The sequence below is a fragment of the Salvelinus alpinus genome, chromosome 20 (assembly GCF_045679555.1).
Source record: "Salvelinus alpinus chromosome 20, SLU_Salpinus.1, whole genome shotgun sequence".
Taxonomy (NCBI): domain Eukaryota; kingdom Metazoa; phylum Chordata; class Actinopteri; order Salmoniformes; family Salmonidae; genus Salvelinus; species Salvelinus alpinus.
In genome coordinates this window covers 45,919,239-45,932,328 of record NC_092105.1, presented here as the reverse complement: position 1 = coordinate 45,932,328, position 13,090 = coordinate 45,919,239, and positions in this window count along the sequence as shown.

The window sequence follows — 13,090 nt, the reverse complement described above, 5'->3', positions numbered from 1 at the left end:
TTTTTGTATAATAAATATCGGAGCTCAGCCATCTGCCTCCTGTGTCTTCATTTGGGTCTCGCCCTGTGCCCTTATACACTGTCTGAATCAGTCTACCTGAATGAAGGAGCATGAGGTTGCCAGATTGGCCCCTAAGACCTGCTGGGTGCACTCAATGAGTATGAAGGGGTTTCCCCTGAGAATCTGAAAACATGGATAGCCGATAAACTACAGCAGACTGGAGGCACTGTGATAGCTTGCCTACATGTCTCTCTCAACCGGTGTAATAGATTTACGTAAAAGACAACCTGAATAGATATCGTGCAAAAGGCTCAACCTGATCAATAACATATTATTGAACTACATAACAAATCACATTACTGAAAAATAATATACTGTTTTTAACTTTCATTCAATTTTTGTTCAACCAGTCACTGCTGAAAGTAGTTCAGGTACTCTGTCCTGACAACTGTGTGACCAGATCTGGAAAAGAAAGTGTTTGTGCGTGTTGTGTCTTGACTCCATTTGTCTCAATGTTATAATGCAGTGACGTCTGCCTATGTTTTGGGGTTCCTATACACAGTATCTCCAGGTATCGATTGTAATAATCCATCTTTGCAATGACCAAACCAACTCCATTTCTAGATCTGAAGATACATATATGGGATGACACTTGTTAACCTTCATGGCTCTATCATCTCTCCTAGAATGGACCCTGGGAATGAGTTTCCAACACACTGTAGTGATGTGTCATTTGAATGTCATATGTTGAACAATGCTGAACATCATGTTGAATTGACCTTAACCAACTTTAGATTTTCTCCAGAAAATGCTTTCTCTACCTCCAAGACAATCTGTCATAAAAATGGCTCTCGACACCTACAGTAGGTGTGATACCATGTGACCTAGCAGGACTAGAAAAGTACTGTTTCCCTCCCTCTTACTCTCTTAACTCTGGACACAAAGGAGTGAGAAAGACGTCCATCTCCAGCAGGCCGACCACAAGCCCTGGACCTTTGCCTTTAATGGACAGGACTGTTAACTGATAAGTTAGGGAAAAATGACTTTTTAGGGAATAGTACCTGTAACCCAGTACAGAAATTGGGACAAAAGTGCCCATGCATAAAACAGGCTCAGAAGAAGACATAAGACTTAATGTCACGTGTGCTCCCTCTCCGGCCTCTAGGTCACCAGGCTGCTCGTTATGGCGCACACCTGTCACCATCGTTACCTGCATCAGCGCATTATGACACTCACCTGGACTCCATCACCCCTTGATTACCTGCCCTATATATGTCACTGCCTTTGGTTCCTTCCCCAGGCATTATTGTTTCTGTTTCATGTCTGTGCGTTGTTTGTGTTTCTTGTTTTGTATTATGTTTAGTTTATTGATTAAATCACTCACTCCCTGAACTTGCTTCCCGACTCTCAGCGTGCTCGTTACAGAATGACGCCTCACCAAAGGGAAGCATCAGGGAGTGTTTTTTTAGTTTTGGAGGTGATGTCGGGTCCGGGTATCAGAACCGGAGCTACCTGGGAGGCCTCAGCCGGTTTGTCGGATTCCCATGCCTTGACGGGTTCCCCTGCCTCAGCTGGCTTGACAGGCTGCCATGCCTCAGCGGGTTCGATAGGCTCCTATGCCTCAGCTGGCTCGATTGGCTCCCATGCCTCAGCTGGGTGAACAGGTTCCCGTGCCTCGATCGAGGCAACCAGGGAGGTCTCAGCCGGCTCATCAGGCTCTCACGCCTCAGCCGGTTCGTCAGGTTTCTGCGCCTCAGCAGAGGCGACCGGTCCGCTCCTGATCCCCGGGATCGTCCCTATGGTTGGCGTCCTGCGGCTGGATCCGAACACGCTGGGGAGGGGGTAATGTCACGTATGCTCTCTCTCCGGTGCTCTAGGTCGCCATGCTCCCGCGCCTCAGCTGGATCGAATGGTTCCCATGCCTTAGCAGAGGTGACCGGTCCGCTCCGATCCTTTGGATTGTCATCTTGGTCGGCGTCCTGCGGCTAGAGCCGCACCTCGGGGAGGGGGTACTGTCACATGTACTCCCTCTCCGGCCTCTAGGTCACCAGGCTGCTCGTTATGGCGCACACCTGTCACCATCGTTATGTGCATTAGTGCATTATGACACTCACCTGGACTCCATCACCTCCTTGATTACCTGCCCTATATATGTCCCTCCCCTTGGTTCCTTCCCTAGGCGTCATCGTTTCTGTTTCATGTCTGTGCGTTGTTCGCACAGCATTGGATGAAGGGGAAATGGCCAGGTATATGCACCTCAATGTCACTGTTCTGTTCGAACCTGGGCCACACAGGATAGCTTGTTTTTTCGCACTACTGACCCCAAATGAGCCAAACCCGAGCTGTGCTGATTATAGATGCTGCAAAAGTACTGAACGGACAATGTGAAAAGAAAAGTACAGCTTGGTTTGGGTCGGCAAGAAAGTGTGAAAGGGGTATGACAGCTACACCATGTACCGATCTGAAGAAAAATACAAGAAACACAGCTTTGAGTAGGGGTGTTGCTGTAAAAGCTATCTACTCTACCTTTTCATTGTGAGCGTGCTAGAGTTTTCCCACTGCTCCACCCCCTCGCCTCACTCTCGAACCTCAGCATCAATAAGTAAAGTGTCTCATCTCTTTGGTTCTCACAGAGCTCTTTGAAGAGGATCGCTTCCCCCAACTTGAAAGACATTTTCCACTGAGAGATACGCTGCCTTTTGAGCTGGTAAAGGTCGAGGTGGGAGAGTGAGGGGTCACTGTCCATCGATCAGCTTCCAAAATGTCACTGGTAGCTATAAAGTCGGACGGGGATGGGCTCTGAAATGAAGCCTGTTGCAGGAGTCTTTAGACCGGTCTTCTCATCCCAAAGACTGCCCCTGCATATCTGTCACTAAGTGTCACATCTAAGTGGCTCGTTTGTGTGTGTGTTTTCACTGTGTGACCCCTGAGTATCTTCCGTTAGGAAAATGGAGAACAGATACTTTATCTGATTTTACATGACTTTCTGATGCATTGGTCCACTCATTTCTGTGCAGTTTCCAACGTTGTATCTTTTTGGACCGTTCTGCCTCACTGTGCATGTACATACTTCTCATCCTCTCCTCCCTGTTTATCCTGACAATAATCTGTGCATTTAATCCTGTCCGATTTCCCACCAGTCTCTGGTGCCAAATAAATGTCTGTAATCTCAGACTATTTTAATCTATCAAATCAACATGCATATGCCCTAACTACCAGCGAGCATAGATTTTTTTCTATTTATAACTTGGTCATGATTTCATTCTCTATTGTATTCTGTAAACAACTCCCGGTGACAGTTATGAGCTCTAACGTGGGAATAAGGGTCAAGCTCTAGTGAGGCAGCCAATCATGATCAAGATGTTTCAGCCTGATCATGTCAGCACAGTACAACACAGATTTTATCCACTCAAACATTCTCTTTCATTTGTTTTATCTATAGCCCTAGCTCTAGTCTCTTCTCATTTACCCACCGTATGGATTGATTCCTACGCACTCTTGGGGAGAAAAAGGTGCTATCTAAAACCGAAAATGGTTCTTTGGCTGTCCCCACAGGAAAATCCTTTGAAGAACCCTTTTGAGTTCCCTGTATAACGCTTTACACAGAGGGTTATTTTTTCTAAGAGTGTGTCTTTCACTCTCATCAATCTCCTTTGATCTCTATGCAATAATTCATAACTCCTGAAACGTCAAAATGAGGAAGATCGTGAGTGTATAAGAGATGGACAGAGGAAGAGAAAGACTTCAAATAGAAGGGTGAGAAAGCCAGTGTCATCCTTATTCTCCTTGGTTCTGGAGTTAATCGGTGTCTGTCTTGTCTTAGCTCAACATTGATCATTGGGACCTTAAACAACAGTCTATGATGCTTTTCTCGTCCCCTAATGTAAGGATTCATCAATCAAGCAATCAATCAATCAGTAATCAATCAACAAATCAGCTTGATGTCCCAGTGACCACTCTACATTAACGAGAGTGTCGTCTCCTGTGCCTACCTGCAGCTAAGGCAGCTACACTACATGGCACTCCTAGCCTGTCAATCACTTTCCCTCCCTCTCTACCCCCTCTCTCCCCAGAGAGAAAGATTTGAGTGTTTGTTTGATTTAATGGTCCCCCTCCTGTTTAGTGCTCCGTTTCACTTTTAACATTTCAATCCCTGGTTGGAAGATTTCTATTTTCATGCTCTTCTGATGTTTTCCCTCTGTGCTAGACAGTGTTGTCTTCAATCCTCTCATAAAAAAACAACCACTGCTAGTGTGCTTTCTCTCTCCTATACCTATGCAACAGGGAATTTATTAGATGGGAAGGAGAAGTCATTTTCTTCCTTTGATGGATCCCAGACTTCCCAGGTGTTCACAAAGTTCCGTTATCGGAAGTTAATCTGCTGGTTTAAATGTATTTCCCTTAATGGAAAAATATTATATTCCCATAATGGAAAAATATGACCACAATTATTGTCCTCGTACAAAAAAGAAAATGTTGTCCAAGCCCACTTTGTAGCCAAACCCCAACCTTTTAAGTAATGTGCATTCTCCAATGATACGAGTATTCATTAATAACAAGAACAGTAATATGGAAAAAGTAATCTCAGAGATTAAGAATGTGTTCTCTTCACGGTGCTTTATTTAATTAAACTCTTAGCTGATTTCATGTCATTTTTATTGTTTTAATGAAACTATAACTTGCTTTGACACAAAAATGTTGGCAAATGTCATGCTCATCATTGTATTCAAATTAGGTCTGCTGGATATTTCTGTTCCAAACAGCAAAGAGAACTTTCTTGGCCTCGCAAATGAAACCTACAAAACTCATCAAACAGAGAATTGAGATAAAAATGTAATCCAGAAGCTGTATCCCCCATTGTTCTAATCCAAGAAAGCCCAATCATTCAAAGGAATGGTTTAATAGGATTTCCATTTGCCATGTCACAACCAGAGAGAGCCAGAGAGGTCATGCTTCTGAGTGGACTCATCCACTTCTGTGTTTTTTATCTTGGAAAATGAGGGAAAGTAGGCTAGCATCCACCCTCTCAATCCACACATATCCGATGAAAGGTGAAGTAGGCAGGTTGACCTTCTAGCCGCTAGCTGTGATTACCACTCAGGTTTCTATTAAGGCCAGCCAGGGCACACCCAATCAGCACCCACCGAGCATGTAGCATGCATCGCTACACAGCTACGCTAGCACTTTCTCTCTCTCCCTTTCGGTTGCCTTCTTTTTTCCTATTTCATCACGCATATCGCTGAGTGTGTTCTCAACTGTGTTCTCCAGGGCCACTTTTTTCCTTGTCATATGTTGTCCATTAATTATAAATGAAAGACTGTGTCTCTGAAACATGTTGTTGGGGACATGGGTTGATGGTATGGGGCCAAGGTGAGAGGAGACCCTAGGGACTTCCTTCTACTTCATGAGAGAGAAAACCACACTCAAAGAGAGAGAGAGAGAGAGAGCGAGAGAGCGAGAGAGAGAGAAGCTTTACTGTACAGGACCCTGCAGGGTATGAAGAAGTGTATACAGTACCTGGGATGATGTAAACACCACCCAAACATACATGAAATGAAAGCATGGTGGGTTCCAAATATGTTGTTGTGGCTTTCATGAAAGAGTATTGTAAAGACTAGAGAGAGAGAGAGGGAGAGATGCTTCACAGAACAGGACCCTGCAGGGTATGAAGAAATGTATACCGTACCTGGGATGATGTAAGTACCACCCAAACATACATGAAACTATAGCATCGTGAATAATGTCCAGAAAGCTGTTGAAATCGGTCAGTGCGGCTAAAGATATGGGAACATATTTTTACCCATTTCTCACAGCAAGAAAATACATTTGTCGGGGTTGATACATTGTTAGTTAGGGCAAATCAAGTCAAATATTTTAAAGTGGAATTTACAAACTTTAGAAGCCTTTATAAGCCTTGAATACACCGTAAGTTTACATTTCCTGCTGTGCAGGACATTTCCTGCAACAACAGGGTAATCAAATTATGATCCTACATCTGTACATCTATCTACAAAGTATGGTTGTGTTGAAATGCCATGCAGAATTTATAACCCAAAGCCATAGATACACAGGTAGTGCAGTGGCGATTTTTGCATGTAAATCTTGGTGCGGCAAACTACATAATACATGAATTACACTATAACGGTGACAAACGGTGCCCACAAATGGTTTGGGCCTACATAAAGCTGTCCCAACAGCAGAGCTTTTTTTTCAGCACAATGGCGTGATTCCTTACCACTGCTACAACTGGCATTCAGTGGAGCCTGGTCTGGCAGTGAAACAGTTCATTCAGCCTCATTAACTGCCTTTTTAAAAAGCATAGCTGATATGGCTGACTTGGTTAAACAAATGTCGTTTCTACTGACAATTGAGACGTGCAAACGATGGCATACGGGGACGACGAGTGTATAAGAGGCAATCCTTAATTTCGATTAAGACTCTAATGAGCGAGCTAAGACGGACGTAGTCAATATAGCTATTTGTTCAGCACTTTTTAAACGTACAGTGACAGAATTCAGAACTTGGGCCGTTCTTACAGTATTCTCCCTGTACACCAAGTCAGAACCGTAGGATAAATAAAGGGGGCATATAAGCAGACCATGAAAGCTCTTACAATATTCATTGATTACATTTCTCAAAATTAGGCTATAGGATAAATTGTGCACCACCAAGTCAAATTATTAGGGTGAGGCACATGGGCTACTAACAGCTTACTACGCAACATACACTTAGTACTTTCTTTCTTAGCTACAGTACACATCTCCCTGGCATATTACATAATTTATGCAGCAGCATACAATACATTTTTGGACTCACCTTGTTCAAATCAAATCAAATGTATTTATATAGCCCTTCTTATATCAGCTAATATCTCAAAGTGCTTTACAGAAACCCAGCCTAAAACCCCAAACAGCAAGCAATGCAGGTGTAGAAGCACGGTGGCTAGGAAAAACTCCCTAGAAAGGCCAAAACCTAGGAAGAAACCTAGAGAGGAACCAGGCTATGAGGGGTAGCCAGTCCTCTTCTGGCTGTGCCGGGTGGAGATTATAACAGAACATGGCCAAGGTGTTCAAATGTTCATAAATGACCAGCATGGTCAAATAATAATAATAATCACAGTAGTTGTCGACGGTGCAACAAGTCAGAACCTCAGGAGTAAATGTCAGTTGGCTTTTCATAGCCGATCATGTCTGGGACAGGTAGCACGTCCGGTGAACAGGTCAGGGTTCCATAGCCGCAGGCAGAACAGTTGAAACTGGAGCAGCAGCACGTCCAGGTGGACTGGGGACAGCAAGGAGTCATCATGTCAGGTAGTCCTGAGGCATGGTCCTAGGGCTCAGGTCCTCCGAGAGAGAGAAAGAGAGAAAGAGAGAATTAGAGAGAGCATACTTAAATTCACACAGGACACCGGATAAGACAGGAGAAGTACTCCAGATATAACAGACTGACCCTAGCCCCCCGACACATGAACTACTGCAGCATAAATACTGGAGGCTGAGACAGGAGGGGTCAGGAGACACTGTGGCCCCATCCGATGATACCCCCAGACAGGGCCAAACAGGCAGGATATAACCCCACCCACTTTGCCAAAGCACAGCCCCCACACCACTAGAGGGATATGTTCAACCACCAACTTACCATCCTGGGACAAGGCCAAGTATAGCCCACAAAGATCTTCGCCACGGCACAACCCAAGGGGTAGCGCCAACCCACTTGAACAGGAAGGTGGCGTGGCGGTCCTTGTGTGAAAATTTTGTCATCAAACTTTTTAATCAAAGTTTGGCATTCTCTGGAGATATGGTGCTTTCAAGACAACTGAAGTCGAATCATGACGTCTGTCACGACTTCCACCGAAGGTGGCGCCTCTCCCTGTTCGGGCGGTGCTCGGCGGTCGTTGTCGCCGGCCTACTAGCTGCCACCGATCCATTTTTCCTTTTCGTTTGTGTCTGTCTGTATTGTTTACACCTGTGTCTCGTTAGTTGATTTCGGTGGGTATATTTACCTCCGCTGCCTGTGAGTCTTTGTGCGGGAGTGTTTTCTGTGGTGTCGTTATTTAGGGGTGCGTGTCTGCACCACGGGGTTTCTTTTCTCTCGGCAGTTGTGCCGTTTTGGATTTGAGTTTAGTAGTAGAGGTTTCTCCTACGTGTGTGTTACGCTTTATTCCCTGTGTGTGGCAATCTCGTTTAGGGCGTGTTTTAGTCCCATGTTGTAGTTGTGTTGGGACTGCTCATTAAACTTTTACCACTAGGATTTCCTTGCGCTCCTGCTCCTAATTCCTGCACCTTCCTCCGTTAGGAGGCACCGTAACAACGTCAGTGATCTTCAAGTCAGAGCTCTAGAAAGAGGCCCGAGTTCCTGACTTGAAATTCCAAGTTGGATGACCATTCAAAACTTATTTTCCCAGTCGGAGCTCATTTTTTTCAGGGTTTCCAGTTGTCTTGAACTCACTGAAGTCTGAAATTTCCCAGTTCCAAGTTTCCAGTTGTTTTGAACGTGGCAGAAGTCAGGCTGGATTGATTTATTCAACTTTTTCTGTCCCATAGCATGTGAATGTTTGTTATTTTAAGCTTGGAAAAGAGACCCTTAAACCCAGACTTTGACCACACACCCACTCCACTGAATAGCAGGATAGTGATTTCTTTGCAACGCTTGCAGTTAGCCACTGATCCCTTCCAAACCACTCATTGTTAAATTTTCAATTCCCAACTTGTTGTGTAATGTTTATGTCCAATGGCCGATGAGCACCGATACGTTTTATCTATAATTTCTCTTCATATGACAAGGATTGAAAAGGATTTGCCAGTAGATTGTTGGCATGATTCAGGATGATGACTGCTTGTCTAGCTTGCTAGCTAAGATTTTTAAAGTATGATGTTGGCATGATCAGGTCAATCAAAGCTACGGTAGATATAATGTGATTTGACGTCTGTGGCCAATGACCTTGAACCTTCTTGGATGGGCACTTCTATTCTAACTCTATGGCGAGTGCTCCCCGTAGATTTTGCGGTGACGTAGTGTCCCCATGAGTGACAGAAGGCTGAGCCAATCACGGCGCAACTAAAGAACATTACTAACCCCTACGCTCCGTATTTACCGCTGGCTGCCCAACCACCACAGAAAGCACTGAGCTAGGCTGAAGGACCTGCATTTAAGAGCTGCCTTACTCAGGAAAGCAAAAAAGAGACCATGTTTGTATGCAGCTTTATTAACTCAATTTAATTTTTTACATTGTGTGCAAACTGCTTTGTGACACGTACTAATGCCTTAATAACATGCAAAACAGTCAACAAAAATATTACATTTTTTTTACCTAAACAGTTAGGGCTCTGAATGACGGTTTGCCACTGAGTAAGTGTATATACAGTATGTACAGTGGCGTGTCCAGCACATTTTGAAAGGGGTTGGCCAAGGTGGGGTACAGACCTAGTTTAGGGGGGCCATAACATTTCGAACCTTAATCGATGCACGGCGGATGTTTTCAATGTAATTTTGATGGTTCAACGCATTAAATACTTCAGCTTAGGTTTGGTACAATTCCCTGTTCAAATAAATCATAAAATAATTCCAAAAGTCTTGTTACAGTGTTCGCATTCAAGGTCAGTAATTCATATGAAGGTATGCTAATTACACCGTGACATTCGGGCGGGTCTGTATTTATTTTTTGGGAACCTCTTATGTCTGCACTCGCTTTATGGGCTTTATAGTAAAGACATGTAACAGAACTGTAAAAATACCTTTTAATGTGTCATGAACACAACCAGTCATGACGTTTGGTTAAGTAGGTTAGCTGTGCACATTCATCTACTCCAAAGTAAGTCCAGCATCCGAACAGTGCACTGTGCACCCGGCATTGGAATGGAAAGGGACATCTATTACAAACACCATAAGTGTGATGACATTAAATCTACAAAGTGGCGTGTATTAATGGATGCCAAAATTGTAACAATAAAAAAGAAACGTAGAAAATTATTTCTCATTTGTGTCTATCCATGTTTTCATAATTTTACTTCAATTCGCAAGAGGCTGAATCTACACTGAACAAAAATATAAATGCAACATGCAACAGTTCATAAGGAAATCAGTCAATTGAAATAAATTAATTAGGCATAAGGGCACAAGGCGAGACCCAAATGCAGAGACATGAGGCAGATGGTTGAGCTCCGATATTTATTATAACAAAAGGTGTCAGGGGACAGGCGAGAGTTCATAAACCAGGTCAGAGTCCAAACAGTACCAGGCGATAGGCAGGCTCGAGGTCAGGACAGGCAGGGGTTCTGTGAACAGGTCCGAGTCCAAACAGTACAAGCGGATAGGCAGGCTCGAGGTCAGAACAGGCAGAGTGGTCAGGCAGGTGGATTCAGCGTCAGGACAGGCAAGGTTCAAAACCAGGAGGGCTAGGAAAAAACAGACTGGGAAAAATAGGAGCTAGGAGAAACATTGGTTGACTTGGCAAAAACCAGACGAACTGGCACAGAGAGACAGGAAACACAGGGATAAATACACCGGGGACTAATGGGGAAAACAGATGACACCTGGAGGTGGGTGGAAACAATCACAAAGACAGGTGAAACAGATCAGGGCATGACATTAGGCCCTAATCTATGGATTTCACATGACTAGGAATACAGTTATGCATCTATTGATCACAGATACCTAAAAAAAAGGTAGGGGCTTGGATATTGGCGGGAACTGGAAAACTCTGTTGTACACGTCGGTCAAGAGCATCCCAAACATGCTCAATGGGTGACATGTCTGGTGAGTATGCAGGCCATGGAAGAACTTGGACATTTTCAGCTTCAAGAATTTGAGTATAGATCCTTGCGACATGGGGCCATGCATTATCATGCTGAAACATCAGGTGGTCTCAGACGATCCCGCATGTGAAGAAGCTGGATGTGGAGGTCCTGGACTGGCATGGTTACACGTGGTCTGCGGTTGTAAGGCCAGTTAGACATACTGCCAAATTCTCTAAAATAATGTTGGTGGCGGCTTATGGTAGAGAAATTAATGAAATTATCCTGCAACAGCTCTGGTGGACATTCCTGCAGTCAGCATGCCAACTGCACGCTCTCTCAAAACTTGAGACATCTGTGGCATTGTGTTGTGTGACAAAACTGTACATTTTAGAGTGGCCTTTTTAATGTTCCCAGAACAAGGTGCACCTGTGTAATGATCATGCTGTTTAATCATCGTCTTGATTTGCCACACCTGTCAGGTGGATGGATTATCCTGGCAAATTTGAAAGAAATAAGCTTTTTGTACACATACTAAGACAGAGAGGTGCTGTTTCACTCGCTCGGATGCTTTCTTCTGTGAGATTGATGAGTCTTGCTGTCTGTGCACATCTTGGTCGAAATTATCAATATATTCAGAGATGACCTATCAGATCTCAGAATTGGGGTGGCCAATTAGATTTCAGCAGGGGCCGTGGCCAACCCTGGGCCACCCCATGAACAAGCCACTGCAAATGTAGGTCCCTGGCATGGGTACAGCAGATCCAAAATAAGTGTAGAACATAAAAAGAAGATAGCTCAGGGACTATGAGCTGGTTTGAAATAAGGGCACCGTTCCTTCAGGTAAATGCCGTATGTTGTGTGTGCATAACAGATGTTCAGAAATAGCCAGAAGAGAGGAAATTGAAAGACTAGCCTACTCTATGGCAGCAAAGCCATCGACATATGTGATCAATAAATTATGCTGGAATAATGATAACTAAGAACTGTGTCAAAGAATATAGGCTACACTGTAACGTGAGCTATTGGTATTTCAACATGCTTGACTTGACTGTCTGGATTTAAGCTGTGTGTATTCTGCATTTCTTTCTTCCTTAAAACAATTAGGAACTTAATCGCTATGTAGATACACATGGCTTACGTAGCTGCACATGGCTTGGTGAGTGTGGATTCACCTTGAACCCCATTTACTCTAACAAGGAGAGATTCACACGGCTAACTGTGTGCTTTGTAGAGCATCAAGTGGAGATTATCCCGGGCGTTTGGGACCTCCACTGGCACACTTCACAGTATGGGTGTAAGCCTGACGGAATAATAATTAATGCGTTGGAGCTATATAAGACTTTTTGCAATTAAGAAGAGAAAGAGTGAGAATAGCTGCACAGAGGGAATAACCCAAGAGCGGGAACGTTTCTGTTGAACAGAGAGATAGTGACACAAAGTGCAGCATAAATCATATTTTAAATGGTTTCAGTGTTATGGCGCCAACAGTAGCGGGCCAGATTTGCATTTAAGAGGGAATAAAACAATAAAGATGGAACAAAAAGGTAGAAAGATAATTAGGCAAGGGACATGAAATTAAAGTATAAATAAAGACTGTTTGTGGTGTAAGCTTTGTTTTTGTCTTTAATTCCAAAAATAATAGATGCAAACCTTTACTGGTACAAATGCTTCCTAAATCACTTCCAAACAGCTCGTTCACAAAGTTGTTACAGCGACGTTCGAGAAAAAATCATGAAAGACAGTGACAGATAGTGAGTAGGCCATTTACATCGGTTTTCAATCCCCTATCTCTTTGGTATACCACAACACGAGAGCCGTGTAATGCTCCGTGGTTATTGACATCTACACTCTTAGAGAAAAAGGTGCTATCTACTACCTAAAAGACCCTTTTAAGAACCCTTTTTGGTTCCATGTAGGACCCTTTCTACAGAGGGTTGTACGTGGAACCAAAAAAGGGATCTCCTATGGGGAAAGACAAAGAACCCTTTTGGAACCATTTTTTTTTTAAGTGTGTACTCATCAGCAACCCATCCAACATATGGTTTGAGAGTAGCAAAATCCCACTAGAATGCATGGACACAAGCGGATAACAGCAGGCAGCATTATCAAATGGTCTCTCCCCATGAACACTGGGAGCCCAAGAAGCTAAGAACCACCTACGTTCAACAGAGCACCACTAGCTTGTATGTCCTACTATGAGCACTGTACACCACATCTGTGACACACCCAGAGAACATACTAGTGGGAGTGTTGCACACCAAGGGAGACGGCTGTGTGAAAACTGTCCTACTGGGCACACCACATAATTTCAACATGGATAATTGGTTAATATTTGGTTGAGACGTCGATTAATG